The sequence below is a fragment of the Dipteris shenzhenensis genome, chromosome 4, assembly GCF_047967505.1.
Source record: "Dipteris shenzhenensis isolate YYH24624 ecotype China chromosome 4, Dip_SZ_1.0, whole genome shotgun sequence".
NCBI lineage: Eukaryota > Viridiplantae > Streptophyta > Polypodiopsida > Gleicheniales > Dipteridaceae > Dipteris > Dipteris shenzhenensis.
Window position 1 is genome coordinate 20922383 of NC_141599.1, and position 14416 is coordinate 20936798.

Here is a 14416-nt window from a genome sequence, read left to right on the forward strand (position 1 = left end):
TAACGATGTTTCACAGCTCTCATTACCAATTATGTGTGGCTTACTGTGCCTAACTGTGCCTAACTGTGCAGATTGCCTTTGATAGCTGCTCTAATAAATGGTTTCAGACTGTTAAAATGTGGAGTTGGCTGAGATTTTGTGATATTCGCTTCTTTTTCGTGTGTGAGCCTAGGCCTCTCAACCTGTCGAACCATTTTTGGCTTGATAGGTTACTTGAGTACGTATAGGCATGCTAGAAAGATGAAAATTTGTGTGTACAATGATTGAGATTGTAAGCGGTGTGTTTGATGTTATGGCCTTTGCCCTTCTGTTGTGTATAAACAACAATATTTGCATTACTTATGGAAGCCGGTAACACGAGAAGGAATATTGTAGCTTGCATATCAATGCAAGAAGGAATACTTTGGGATATTCTCTCTAGCTCGTCCTTTGACAAACAATAGACTAAGGGGCTTAGCACATGGGAAGAAATAGGATGGGAATGGGAAAATGTGGTCCCAGGTGGTCGCATTCGTATTTCTATCCTATTTCCATCCCACCATGTGCTAACAAAAAAAGAACTAGGTTTAGGTGGAAGAGGACACATGGCATCATTTCAATTGTTTATAAGGTAGGGACCTACCATGTGCTAACAAAAAAAGAACTAGGGATGGGTTTAGGTGGAAGAGGACACATGACATCATTTCAATTGTTTAGAAGGTAGGGACAAGCACACATGTCATCCTTACATGTTTTTGAATCCCTAAAAAAGGGGAACCCATTTTGGTTGCCAGGGTTTAGAGGCCATGGTCGATGATGGAGAAGTGGCTACTCCCATTCTAATTCCATCCTAGACCACTTGGTCTAGGATGGGAGTAATGATGACAAAAAGATTCCTATCCCAAACCCATGTCAGCCCCATCCATATGCTAAGGCCCTAAGAATTGACTTTTGTTCTTTGGGAAGCAATCACAAAGAAAATAGGAGTCGTAGGAGGGTTACCAAAAAGCGAGTGGAGAAAAGTGAGTAATCCCAAATTAGTGAGCGAGACTAAATAGGATGTGACCGAGCAAAGCCTTTCATCTGCCATTTGATTTCTCTAAATCTCATTGGAACAACAAAGCCTTCCTCCTCGTAGTGTCACATGAGAGTCTTTATAGAGAGAGATCAACATAGTAGCACATAAAATGTGACTGAAAAAAACAGACTACTCGAACTAAAAATTAACACATCGTGCCTCCCATCCATGCAGAAGTACTTTTTCCATACATTTGAATATCAGATTGCACATCTCCTTCCTTCTCATATATTCACGTTATAGTCATTTTGGACAAAAAGCACAAGATCCATCCAAAATAAAGGAGCATACTATACTCCTTCCTCCTCTTATAATCGCATTAAAATCATTATGGATAGAAAATGAAAAAGTAGAAAGTAGAAAACATGATTCAACAAAACATGTAAATATGCTCATATTTTAGACATGCATATCATGTCTCTCATGCTTGCAGAATAAGATCTTTCATACATATGTTCCTGAAACATTGAAGCAAAATGAACCATGTGATAGATATGAAGATCCAAAAAGCACATTACATCTGGTGCAACTTCTACCCCATGCATTGCTTACATTATAGGAGGCTCACATATATTGCCTCCCATGTGTGCAGAAGTATATCCATAATCTCTCGTTACAGAAACCTACAAGGATTTCCATATCTATATTTAATGTAATGAGAAAAACACAGCAAAAGATCTCTCACATCATATACTAGATGGAAGATGGGTATCGTTTTCCACCAAGAGCTTGGAACAACTCAATCTTTGTAAGAGCTAACTGGTGCATAAATTGATGCATTGTATCACTCAATACTAGCACCACAATGAACAAAAAGTATGTGTGCTGTTTGTTCTCCATCTTCACCATGATAAACATTACGGTATGGTAGCTCGTGAGGATGGGGACTAATACGATAGGAGGAAAGGATCCTCCTCCAAAGCCAACTTCAATCTTCATTGAACCGACACATGAAGTGACGCCCCTCTCCTTCATGCATGATTCGCTATATGGATGATCATCATGAGAAGGACTTGTGGAATCCAAACGTGGATGCTAACATTGCACGGGTCACTTTCGTCCATTTTCCTCCCCTGCTCAATGCTAACGACACTTCCCTGCAGGAGAATGAGTTATGAAGCAATAGAAACACCCTCTCCTAGTCACCAAATACTAGTAATAGATCCCAGAAGACAACAAGGCCTAAATATGCGAGGGTGGTGTAGGAGTTCAGCGGAGGATTGTTCAACCCTCGTTCACGTGTAGTCCTCTTAGCGCCGCCAACAACGACGGCGGAAAAAGAGAAACAGATAAGAGCTATAGCTTCTCCCCGCAGCGAGCCACAAGTGGAGATTCCCCGTGGTGCAGTAGGAAAGTTTGGAGAGGTCCCAACCAATGGACAGAAGACAGGATCCATTGAGTCAAACTCCACGAGGAAGGGGGAGTTACAGAGCCAGAAAGAAGCAAATGTGCAGCAGACCGCCAAGAGCGTCGACGCAATCTCAACATTTGGGCGCAGAGCAAGCATCTACCCAGAGATCAGAACAGCCTCCAACGCAAGAATTACCAATGATGGTGCCGACAAAGGGTCCAAGCCAACAAGCACCTGTTAACATCCAAAGAGTACAATCGCAGAATGCAGGGTAATCAATGATTAGAGGTGATTAGGCTTCATGATTTACTTTGAACAGTTGCAGCCATGGAGGAAGTATAGTGCAGGCTCAACAGGGTTTGAGCCACAAATAACCCAAGCAGTTCCAGGCCTCACGGGTTTTGAGCTGCAAATAGCTCAAGATCGGCCTCGCCACTCCAGGTTTTGAGCCTTGTATACAGGTTCTGAGCCTCAAATGGCTTAGGACTTGGAGGCACGAGGCTAACACAAGCGCTATTTGGCGCTCTTATATGGTTAACGACACACAAGGGTGGAACAATAGAGGAGAGATGGAAAGGATAGTAGAGATGCCTTGGAACCTTATCGGCCCAAGAGCCTTATTAATGTAAAGAAAGGGAGAGTGCAAAAAGGAAAAGGGTTGGCCCTTCCTTCAAAAGGTGACTTGTATAAAAGGCCATATGGTTGACTTTGGTCTTCACTGTTGTATGCACAAGTTTGGAATACAAGCTCCTGTTCTCTTCCAAGAGTGTCTTTGGGTGTTCTCTTGTTTCATTTGTATTGCCTTTGTGTTTGCCACTCCATCCCCCTTCACTCTCTTCCTCTCCCTTCCTTCTCCCTCCCTTCTCCCCTCTCTTCTCCCTTCTCCCCCTTCCCTCTTTCTCTTGCGGAAACACATTGTAACAATCCGAAAGCTGCTTGAGTGACACATGTGGACGGCTTGTGCCTTGCATTGCTCTCACAAGGAGTAGCTTGGAGTGGAGGCTCCATCGACATTCCTTCAAAATCCCAATGACATGTGAGTCACTGTCAAGACTACACATTTTTGGCACCGCTGTCGGGGAGTTCAAGGTATGCTTTTGCATTGCATTTGCTTTCTTTCGTAATCTATCCATTGCACATGGCTTCAAGCTTAACTTGGGGCTTTGTTAGTGGAGTTTTAGGAGAGGAAGTGTGAGTTGGATGGAAAAGAGAAGGAAAATTGTCATTTTATGTTGGAAAGCATTTTTTAGTATAGCAAGCTTGTTGTTGAGGTTTGTTAGTGTTTTGAAATGATAGGAAGGTAGTTTCTCAGATTGCTAAGGAGTATATAGTGTCAAAACTCACAAAAAACAACCAAGAATGATGAATCATGCTAAAAATCGAAATGGTTTTGAGTGTTGACAGTCACCTCTTTAAGAAATTTCTCATTTTGCACTCAAATGTTGTTTTCTTTCTTGTTTTTTGCATTGAGTAGATAGACTAGGTAGTTTAGCATCCCCCCATCACAAAAACCTTGAACAGAAACTCCAAAACTGTCAAGAATCATCAAAAATCAGTCGGTGACATAGCGCATTCCTATCCCCACGGGTTTGCGGCTTAGTGCTATCCCCACGACCGTCACCATAGCACTATCCTATCGGTCAAACCTACGTTGACCCGTGGCCTTAGCCCTTATCCCCATGACCTAACTTCTGGATACGCTCAGCCCACCTTTCGCCCTAGTTGGGGATCGGTCGAAATCGAAAGCTCTGTTCCTAGCTCCCACTTCATAATAGGACCTCGATAGGAGGACTCATCTAGCTTCGACGAGACGGAGAGCTTGAACGAGGAGATGCAAGACCCCGCAGGTCCGAGGGCTTATGAAGCCCCTTCACTAGCTTGGCTCCTCCCAACTCTCCTGCTCCTTTTGTAGTGTCCCAGTTAAGAGGTACAATCACTGACATGTTTGGACGTTAAGGCCGAACAGATTCGACAAACATGGAGAACCCCTTCGCTAGTATGTCTATGGGAAGGGAAGGACAACAACAACCAGCTCCTGAACGACAAACATGGATTGAAACCACCTTTGTGGACCCAGGGCCCATAGCTTTCGCAAGGCACCATCAGTGGGAACGCATGGAGGATGAAGACCCATGGATGAGGGACTTCATGGGACAAGACCCTAGCTGGGGAGATGCGAGAGGCTCTCAAGGGGGGGCGTCTTATGAACTTTGAACCTTCTAGGTGCCTCCAACCTTCGCCGGCTATGTGGCACCACCCTATTGCCCAATGCAAGGAACCTCCATGCAAATGCCTCGTGATCCAGCCCCTTCGGGCAACTATTTATGCAACTCAGAAACAAAACTCTCTACTCATGCTTATGGGCCTTTGTGTATATTTATAAGGAGAGACTCAAGCCTAAAGACTACTACCTATAGGGCTTCAGCGAGCTGCTACCCTCCTACATACTACCAAGAGACAACCGACACTCAACCAACTCTCATAAGTAAGCGTGGAAGAGATATGTGAATTCAAGGTGGAAGATACTCATGCACAAGTGGAAGCTCTTGAATATTCAAATGGAGAAGAATGGATTTGCACCACCTAAATTTTGAGGACTCATGGTGGCTGATGCAGCAAGAGATAATTGGCTTGCGCATCTGTACAGTTTACAATGGTGGACCTCAAAATATAATCGAGGGTAGACAAATGACTTGTGGTATCCAACTAGGAGATGAGCATGGTTGAACATACTAAAAGGTGCATTAAGCCTCAATTTCAAGAGGAGCATAAAGTTCTAATGGAAGAAAGCAATGACAGTTCCTGGGGCAGCCACTATGTAAGAACACCATGTAGCATGTGCAATCAAGGGATATTAAAAAAACCCCCTACCTATAGATGTTTATAACCTATATACACCCCTTCTATAAATTTTGAGATGATTAAAGTATCCCTTATGTATTAAAAAAAACCCTTTCTGAATTAAAAAACCCCTTAAGTCTATATATTTTCTATAACTCCATAAAAATATAAAACCATTTCGGTTGATCACATGTGCTATCTTACATATTTCTTAGTGGCCCCCCCACATGACAATTGCTTCTGCAAACCAATGCAAGCAAAGATAGATAATGTTTTGGTCTTCATTCTATGTGAAAGTGGGTGAGTTGCCAACACTCCACACATGATTGCCTTAGTGGGATGTTAGAGTCAACTACTGGAGGGGAATAATTTTACACAAGAAAAATTGGGATTTGTTCCTATTGTATATCTCTCAGAAACAAAGCATTCAAGTATGATAGTACCACATGGGTATGCAAGACACATTACATTGTATGCTAGGGATCTTGCAATGAGCGTGCTTCAGAGTGCCCACTATAATTTCTTTATGTGTGGAAAACACTTGGGTATAGGTGCAAATTTGGAAGCTCTACGCCACTAAAGAATATTTGATGGTAGTGGAGCTAGTAAGGTAGACATAAATAAACTTGTTGATTTAACACATGTAGTGATTCAAGAGGCTGGGATGCACTCACTAGAGATGAGTAGACCAATGACAGTTTTAGTACATATGAGAAGAAAGAGGGCCTCTACATGTTCAATAGTGGTCCATGAGCTTGATAGTCATCGCCTAGAATACATCGAAATCACAACAAGGAGGGTGGTGGAAACGAGATGACACCTTGAATTTACAAGTCCTTCAAACCAAGTAGTTTGTAGAGAGACATACATTCATGATGCCAACTGGGAAATCAAAAGAACTGAAGCACATAGTGTGGTCACATGCTTTGGTTACTTGTTAGAAAGCCACATACGATGTAGGGCATTGATCAACATGCTTGGTAGAAGTGCAAGCTATGGTGTTCCAGCCCCATGCTTCAAGGGAAGAAGGCAACATTCCAATGGAGTGACAGAGTAGTTTGTTTGGTTTTGCAATAGTACTATGACCCATACATGGAAGGTGGAAAATTCCATTCAAGGTGTTTTAGGAAACTCACCAGGTTTTTGGAAGGTTGCAAGTGGGACATCAATGACTGTGGATGAGAGGGAACATCTAATAAGAGCAGGTTTGTATTTGAGACCAATGATGTTGTTGGTATCATGGGACCTCCATCTTGTATGCAACAAATCCATACACCAAGCCATGTGCGGCCATCTTGTCGTGATGGAAAGGTAGTGTCCTAGAGAACTAAATTGAATAAATAATTGAAAGAAAGGATACATAATGTAGTTAAAGAGAATGGGGAGGTTGTAAGAGAGAGCATTATTATTTCAAATGAGATGCACGTGTTCCACATTCGCACAATTGGTTCGATTTCCAAGGGACTTCGGTACCGAGACGACCTGCTTGCCCTTGTAACTATCTTGGTCTTCCTAGAGCTTGGTGGCGACCCATCATTTGGGGGGATGCTGCAGTTGGGGGGGTGGGTTAGTGCCTGGGAGCCCAGGTGATGGATGGAATTGTGTCCTCCTCCTAGGTGGGGTTGCCCCCATTAGAGTCGTCCTAGAGAATAGCCTCTTGTACTTGCTATTCATGGCATTCCTGAGTGGGTGATAGTAGTGACAAAGCAATTGGCAATCGTACTTGGCCACCACCACGGTTGGTTCTCTATTCCTATGGGGTCGGATTTTCTTTGGAGGGTAGTGATTTTGAGGGTGGAGGTGGATGGAGATTTAAGTCCGCCCTTCCTTATTAGAACTTCCTTGCCTTGGCCTGGCAATGGTGCAGTAGAGGGAGCAGGACAGGGTTCACAAAGTGGAATTACCACAGTCCTCCCACCATTCATGGAGGAAGCTATTCTAGCCCTCCAATCAATTTGACAGTTCACAGTGTAACACCATGTCCTTCCCAATATTATATGCTTGTCATTTGCTTTTGTGGGGAGAACATAAAAGCGGATCTCTACTGCCTGGTGAACAATCGTTAGACTCAAGTTCACAAATCCTAGTGTACTTAAGAGTTGGCCATTAATAGTGCGTACTAAAGTGACGGTGAGGTTCAGCAGTACCTATAGCTTCTCCCATACATCGCGGGAGATGAAGTTGTGGCCCACTCTCAGATCCACGAGTGCTCGGATGCATAAGCCTGGACCGTGCAATTGGACATGCAACCTGGCTGGTTCTATCGTTAGCTCATCAATTAGTCCTGGGTGTTCAAGCGTTGCCTTAAGCAATGCCATTTGCTTACGTTGCCTGAGTTTGGAGTTTGATGCCCTGGCTTCCTCGATGGCCTGGCATTTCATTCGGGCTACCTCGGCCTCGAGCTCTTTTTCTCTATGGATGACTTGAAGGGTAGGCAGGGTGAGCGGTCCATAATATCTCTTCAATTTGCACCCGTTAAGGTAGCCTTCCATTTCTACTCCATCTAGGGTGGCTATCCGGCATGCCCCTTGGGGAGTAATCTCTACTATGTGGTACGGACCCATGCATCGGTACTTGATCTTACGGTTGAACCATTTCTTGCATCGCACCTTCTCCCCCCGGAGGTAGTAGGCTGCACGCAACCTCATCTTATCTAGCCTTTTATGGTCAATCAAGCGTTCTGCCAAGGCATTCTCAGTGATTCTCTCCTTGACTATTAGGCAAAGGCTAGGTACTACGGACTCCATTGGCATAACTACCCCACTCAAAAGGCTAGGCTGAAGGGGGTGCATTTTGTGGCCACTTTGTAGGATGTTCGGTAGAGCCACAAGGCTGTGAGATGAGCTTGTGCTCCCAGTCAGTACGAGTGGCCTCCACCGTGCAAGTTATGATCTTGCAACAAGTTTTATTCAAGCTCTCGGGCCATTCGCCTTGGGATAGTATGGCTTTGATTTCCTAAGTATAATCATGAATTCACTAGTCAGGATCACTATAGTTTCATTGAGGAAATGAGTTATCGGTCACTAACTAGATCTAATGGACATCCAAACCGCGTGATAACTTGCTCGTATCAGAATTTAGTGGTGGATCTCACATCTTCCTTCGTAGTGGTGAAGTAATCTGTGGCCAAGATAATGTATCTGGCCCCTATTCCTTTAGACGCTGAGCTTATATGTCCGATAAAATCTAGGCCCCATTTCTCAAAGGGCTGGTCGGTTAAATATTCCAGATGTCCACCTTATGTGGAATTTGCACATACTGGTAGGGGTCATGCCACTTGATAAACTCAGCTGCGTCTCCAAAGAGAGTCGGCCACCAAAGGCTAGTCTAGATCACCTTACGTGTTGTAATGTCAACGGCGACAAAATGCCCTCCTGCAATTCCAGAGTGGTCTTCTTCGAGCACATCGATGTATTCGTTCTTGCACACACATCTACACATGATGACATCCTTGCCATTGTGGTATAGTTAACTTGCAATTACCTGATATGGTGCTGTGTTCTTGATGGAGTTTGCGGGATCTGTCTTTCTTGAGGGCTTGGTCCAAGGGTCATCCATTGGCCAGGTAGTGACCAATCTCGACGCCCATTTTGGGATGATGTTGATGAGGAAGAGGGAAGCATCGGGAAGGTCATTTTTGACTCTCGTCAGAGCTTCGCTATTTGGGATTCTCGAGAGGTGGTCAGCTAGAACATGGGTCTTGCCTTTTCGCATAGCAACTGTGAAGTTAAACTCCGAGAGGATTAGCATCCATCTAGTGATGCATCCTATCATGCATGGCTTGTTGACCAAGCATAGCACTGCTTGGCAGTCCACAAAGAAGATGAGCTTGTTGGCCAACAAGTAATGCTTGAACTTCTTGACTGCATAGACCATGGCCAGACCCTCCCTCTTTGTTGTTGTGTAGTTTACCTCGGCCTCATTCAGTTGCCAACTCACAAAGTATACTAGGTGGTCCAGGTTATGCTCCCCTAATTGGGCTAACACACACCTAATAGCAAAATTGGAGGCATCTATGTGAACGTGGAATTTTAAATTCCAATCCGGGGCTCTCAATACTGGTGCGGTGGCCAAGGCTAGTTTGAGGGTTTCGAAGGAATTCTGGTATTCCTCGTTCCACTTAAAGACTACTAATAGTTTGTATAGTGGCCGGGCTATGTTCACATAAAACAAAATGAACCTTCGATATAGTAACCCTTGTGGTCGGTAAATCATTGCACTCCCTTGGCGTTGGTGGGGGGTGGTAATTCCAAGATGAGTTTGATTTTTTTGTGGTCCATGGAGATACCATTCCGGGACACTATGTGGCCAAGAATTATGCCGTGTTTAACCCTCAATTGGCACTTAAGGGGGTTTAGGGATATACGGTACAACCAGTACTTTTTCAAGACTAGTCTTAGGTATTTCAGGTGATCATCCCACGTCGATCTCACCCATATGTCATCCAAGAAGACTTCCACAAAGTCCCTCAAGTACTCCTTGAAGATGATGATCATCAACCGTTGGAAGCTGGTGAGCACATTGGTCAACCCAAATATCATTACTCTAGCCGCCCACTCACTTGCAAAGGTCGATTCATGTTGATCCTATAGAGCGATGGACACTTGGTTGTATCCAGAGAATCTATCTAGGAAGTTATAGGCTTCCTTTCCAACTACCATTTCCAGGACATGTTTCATGAATGGCAAGGGGTAGTGGTCACGCCTAGTGGTGGTGTTAACCTTTTTCAAGTCTACGCATACTAAAAAATTTCCATTCTTCTTTAGGACTATCACGATGGGTGACACACATTTGGTATGCTCGATCTCATAGATGAATCCTGCATCTATGAGATTTTGGATTTCCTCCCTCACTACTAGCGCGTATTTGGGATTCATAGGGTAGGGGCGTTGATGTACCAGCCTGGCAACGTCAAACATGGGTATCATGTGCTGCACAACTAAAACGGGCACCCCTTTCATATCTGTGTATTTCTAGGCCATACAATCCTTGTATTCTCATAGTAGAGCTATTAGAGTGTTCTCCTCATTGGGGGAGAGATCATTGGCTATGAATATCGGTTGGGGGTCCTGACCTTTCGAAGCTAAGTTTACCTCCTTGACTAAGGCAAGGTCGTCATATCCTTGGGAGCACTTGTCTTCCCAATATCTCTTCGCCTGTTGGTATAAGATCTTGCAATCCGCGATCATGTAGGCCTTGTAGTGGGCTAGTACCTGTCGTAGATCCTCCTTCTCCCCATTTTCTTATTCTATTCCTTTAGGGGGAGTGGTCCTCTTGGCCTTAGTTGAGCTTTTGGATAATGGGAGTTTTGGACGTAAAGGGTGCTCTTTCATGGCACTTATAGAGCCAACTGGGGAGGTTACCTTGCTTACCCTGGCTCCCCAATTGGAAGAGAACACATGATGGGCGGTAGTGGCACCAACGTAGGCTAGCTAGTGGAGGTCTGATTTGACCCTTACTATCCCCTTACTCACCACTTTGGGTTTGAGCATGTTAAACATCCTAAGGGGAACCATCGTGGTCAACCCCTTGAGTTTGGGTGTCATAACTTGGAACCCTATTCTCTTTGGAACATCAATGTTGGCCAGGATGTGCATCCAGTTCTGAGAGAATTCTGGCTCGGGGAGCGGTGCATACCAAAATTCATCAAACTCTTTTTCATCCTCTTCCCTCTCACAGGGTTGGAATAGCTTTAGGGATGCTGTTTGGATGGTTGTGTCAGATTCTGTGGCAACGAGTTGTCCTAACAATGGGTGGGCCTGGTAGGTGCGCAACTCCACCCGCATATTTGTCATGCCACATATAGATGTTATCAGTATGCTAGTCGTGCACAAGCTCGAGCATTTGCAAGAATGTCCTACCTAGGATGGCTTCATATCCTAGGGCTACTGGGTGAAGTCCATGACTACAAACCTAACAGGGTACGTGAAACCAAATACTTTGATGTTAATACCAGTGAGGACTCCCAAGGGTTCTACAATTCCACCATCGACTAACTTCACCACTAGCTGGGTTTACTCGAGTGCAGGATTTTCCCACTTCCCCCATCATTCCTTGGTATAGACACTCACTCCCACTCCCCCATCAAGGATAGCATCAGCCTTTTGGTGCTGATAGGTTATGGGGATAATCGCGTTGAATTATTGGCCTAACTTATTCATGGGTACCTTGGGTAAGTTATGTCCCTCCTCTAGCAATTGATCGGCTAGCAGGTCTTGGGGGCAGGATTCGTCCATTCATCCAGTTGGATAGGTCTCACCAAAGGATAGTATTCCCTCTCAACAAGGAGGCGATTGGCATTTTTACCTCAGTCAATAGGAAGGCCACCAACCCGACACTATCATAGGTTTTGTGTGAGGTTTCCCTTCTAACTTATAGTAGATCCTCCAAACCGTATAGGCCTCCTTCCTCCTGTAGGTTTTGCAATATCGGGTCCTCTTGGAACATTCGCTGTATCAAATCTGGTGCCTTTGACTTACCAAAGCTGGAACGTTCCTCTTCTTCTACTCTTTTCAGCACCTCGATTGCCTTTGCCCCTCGGTGAGTAGTTAGGTGGGCTAGGTGGATGGTATTCGACCCTCTGCTTGCCTTGAAGCTATGCTCGAACTTTTCCTAGCAATCCCGTACCAGGCTCTCAACCTCTATTACATATTGTTTTTCTAGTGCTGGGTCCGGATAGGTTTCCTTATACGGAGGCGAGGGTGCCTAGCCTTGGGCTTGCACTGGCTTGTTTACATTTGAGTATGGAGGTACACCCGGGTCACCCTGGGTGGAAGTCCATTTGGAGGTAGAGGATGTGACGAGGGTGGTTGTCTCCTTGTATGAGCACCTGGGTCGGCCCCCTAACCTACCCGTATGGCCTTCCTGGACTGGCTTTCCAGGAGTTAAGACACCTCAAGGTTTCACGGTAGGAGCCCTTTACCCTTCTTTCCCTGTTTCTTCATTATGGCTTTGGCTTGCATCCTTGTGATAACCTTCAAGGGTACCATGGCTACTTGGCCTTGTTCAATACTGAGAGCAAGATAAGGCTAGTTCTCTTAGGCAGGGTGACTGGGGTTGCTGGTCTTTTCACACAAGGGATTCACTAGTAGTAATAAGGAGACGTAACCTGCGTGCAATAAATATATGAAAATTTCCCTTATCTACCCCCTATTTACGGGACCTTACCTTATAAAATGTACCTTCCTTCCCTTATATAACCCCCCTCCCTTACACTCACGTGGTACCATACGATAAACCCTAGTGGACCCCCCGGGTCTTTTCAAGGGACACTCCTTGAATAAATGCTCGATTCTGCACCCCGCACACAAGGGTGTAGGGCCTGTTGCATGGGTGGAGCACCTCAGGTAAGATCCCTATAAGGGCAGTCCTTTAAGAAATGTGGCCCCTGACACTTGAAGCATGACACTAGAGGGTTTGAGGTACCCTTGTAGGGGCACTCATTTGCCCTATGCGGCAGCGGGCCCTGGCAGGTATAACATTGGATTAGGGGCCTTTGAGCAATAGAGTTCAGCAGTCAAGGGGGTAGTATGGAACAATGGGACTTGCTAATCCTCTTGTAGGAGGTAGTGACTTAGGGTGCCTCTTCCTTCCTCTCATAAGGGTAGTAGTCAAGGGGTCCATGATCCAGATCCATTTCCTCCCAATCATTAGACACTTCCTAAAAAAATACTTGATTGATGGGAGCTATACGGGGTGGCGGGAGGTTGGGGACCCAGTATGGGCAGCAATAGGGGGGCCTGTTGCACTCTGTACTGCCCTGAAATAGCCAATGGGGCACCTTGTGCATTTATAGGGTTAGGCAAGGCCGTCAGGGCTAATGTGAGATACATGGGTTGGGGTAGGGACCTCCAAAATTGGGATTGGGAGGTATTTCCCCCATCTATAATAGTGTGCATAGTAGAGGGCTAGCGTAGCCCTAAGGCGGGGACACTCATTGGAGGGATGGTTGCCATTACAAATCCTGCACCACACGTTGCCTCTCCATGGAAACAAGTGGGGGTTTCTTGGCGCCTCCTTGGAGGTCCCTAACCTCCACTGTTGGCCCATCTGATTCAGTAAATTTGAGCCCAACTCACTCATATCCAAGTCCTTGGGCTCGTTGTTCTCCTTCTTGATCGACTCCACACTGGAAGACCTGACTCTGATGGGGATACCTTTGATGGGTTCAGAGTTTTGTCTGGGTAGCCTTGTCCATCATATTATCACTTATACAGATAGCCACCTTACTACATAGTTCGAAGGAGGTAGGGTTCATAACCATCAGGTGGTCATGCAGCTTTGGGTCTGCCAATCCGATGAGGAAGCCGGGCAACAATCGTTCGTCGCTCATCTGCACATATGGTTCACAACGGGAATTGAGATGCTTGATTCTAGCTATGTAATCCCGAAGGGATTTCTTGTCATTCTTCTAATCTACCTCATATAACTAATTAATCAGGCTCCATTTATGTCCACTAGGGGCGAACCCTACAATGAAGGCTTTTCTCAGCTTCTCTTAGTTGACTTTTTCTCTAGCGTGAGAGCCCTATACCATTGGCCTCCCTTGCCATCCAGACTGAGACCAAATGCATTAGCCATTTCCAGATCTCTGGGAGCCCCAAAGACTTCACATATCTGCTCAAATCGCTCCACGTGGGAGAACGGATCCCCTTCCCCAAGGAATTTGGTCATCAACTTGGAGATGGCTATGGGTCAAGTCCTTGAAGGATTCATGATCCCTGCTGGAAACACTGGTGTAGGCGGGGTGGTGTAGCCCCCCTTCCTAGCGCATTACCAAGATGGACATCGCCTCATCTGATAACACCGTTTGGGAAGCTGGTGGGGGCAGTGCCATTGTGGGAATGACGAGACATAGGTGCGGCCTCAAGCCTAGCCCTAGTGGTGGAATCCATTGAGTTGCTGGTACTGGCATTGGGGAGGACGTGCCAAGCCCTCCATTCGTTGGAGCAATAGAGGCGGGTGGGAATGGCAAACTCTTGGAGGGGGTGGATCATGGGGCATTTGCATTGAGGTTCGTTGCATTGGGCAGCAATAGGGTGGGGTGCCACATAGTTGGTGAAGATCGGAGGCACCTGGAAGGTTGGGAGTTCATAAGATGCCCCCCTTTAAGAGCCTCTTGCATCTCCCCAGCTGGAGTCTTGTCCCATGAAGTTCCTCATCCATGG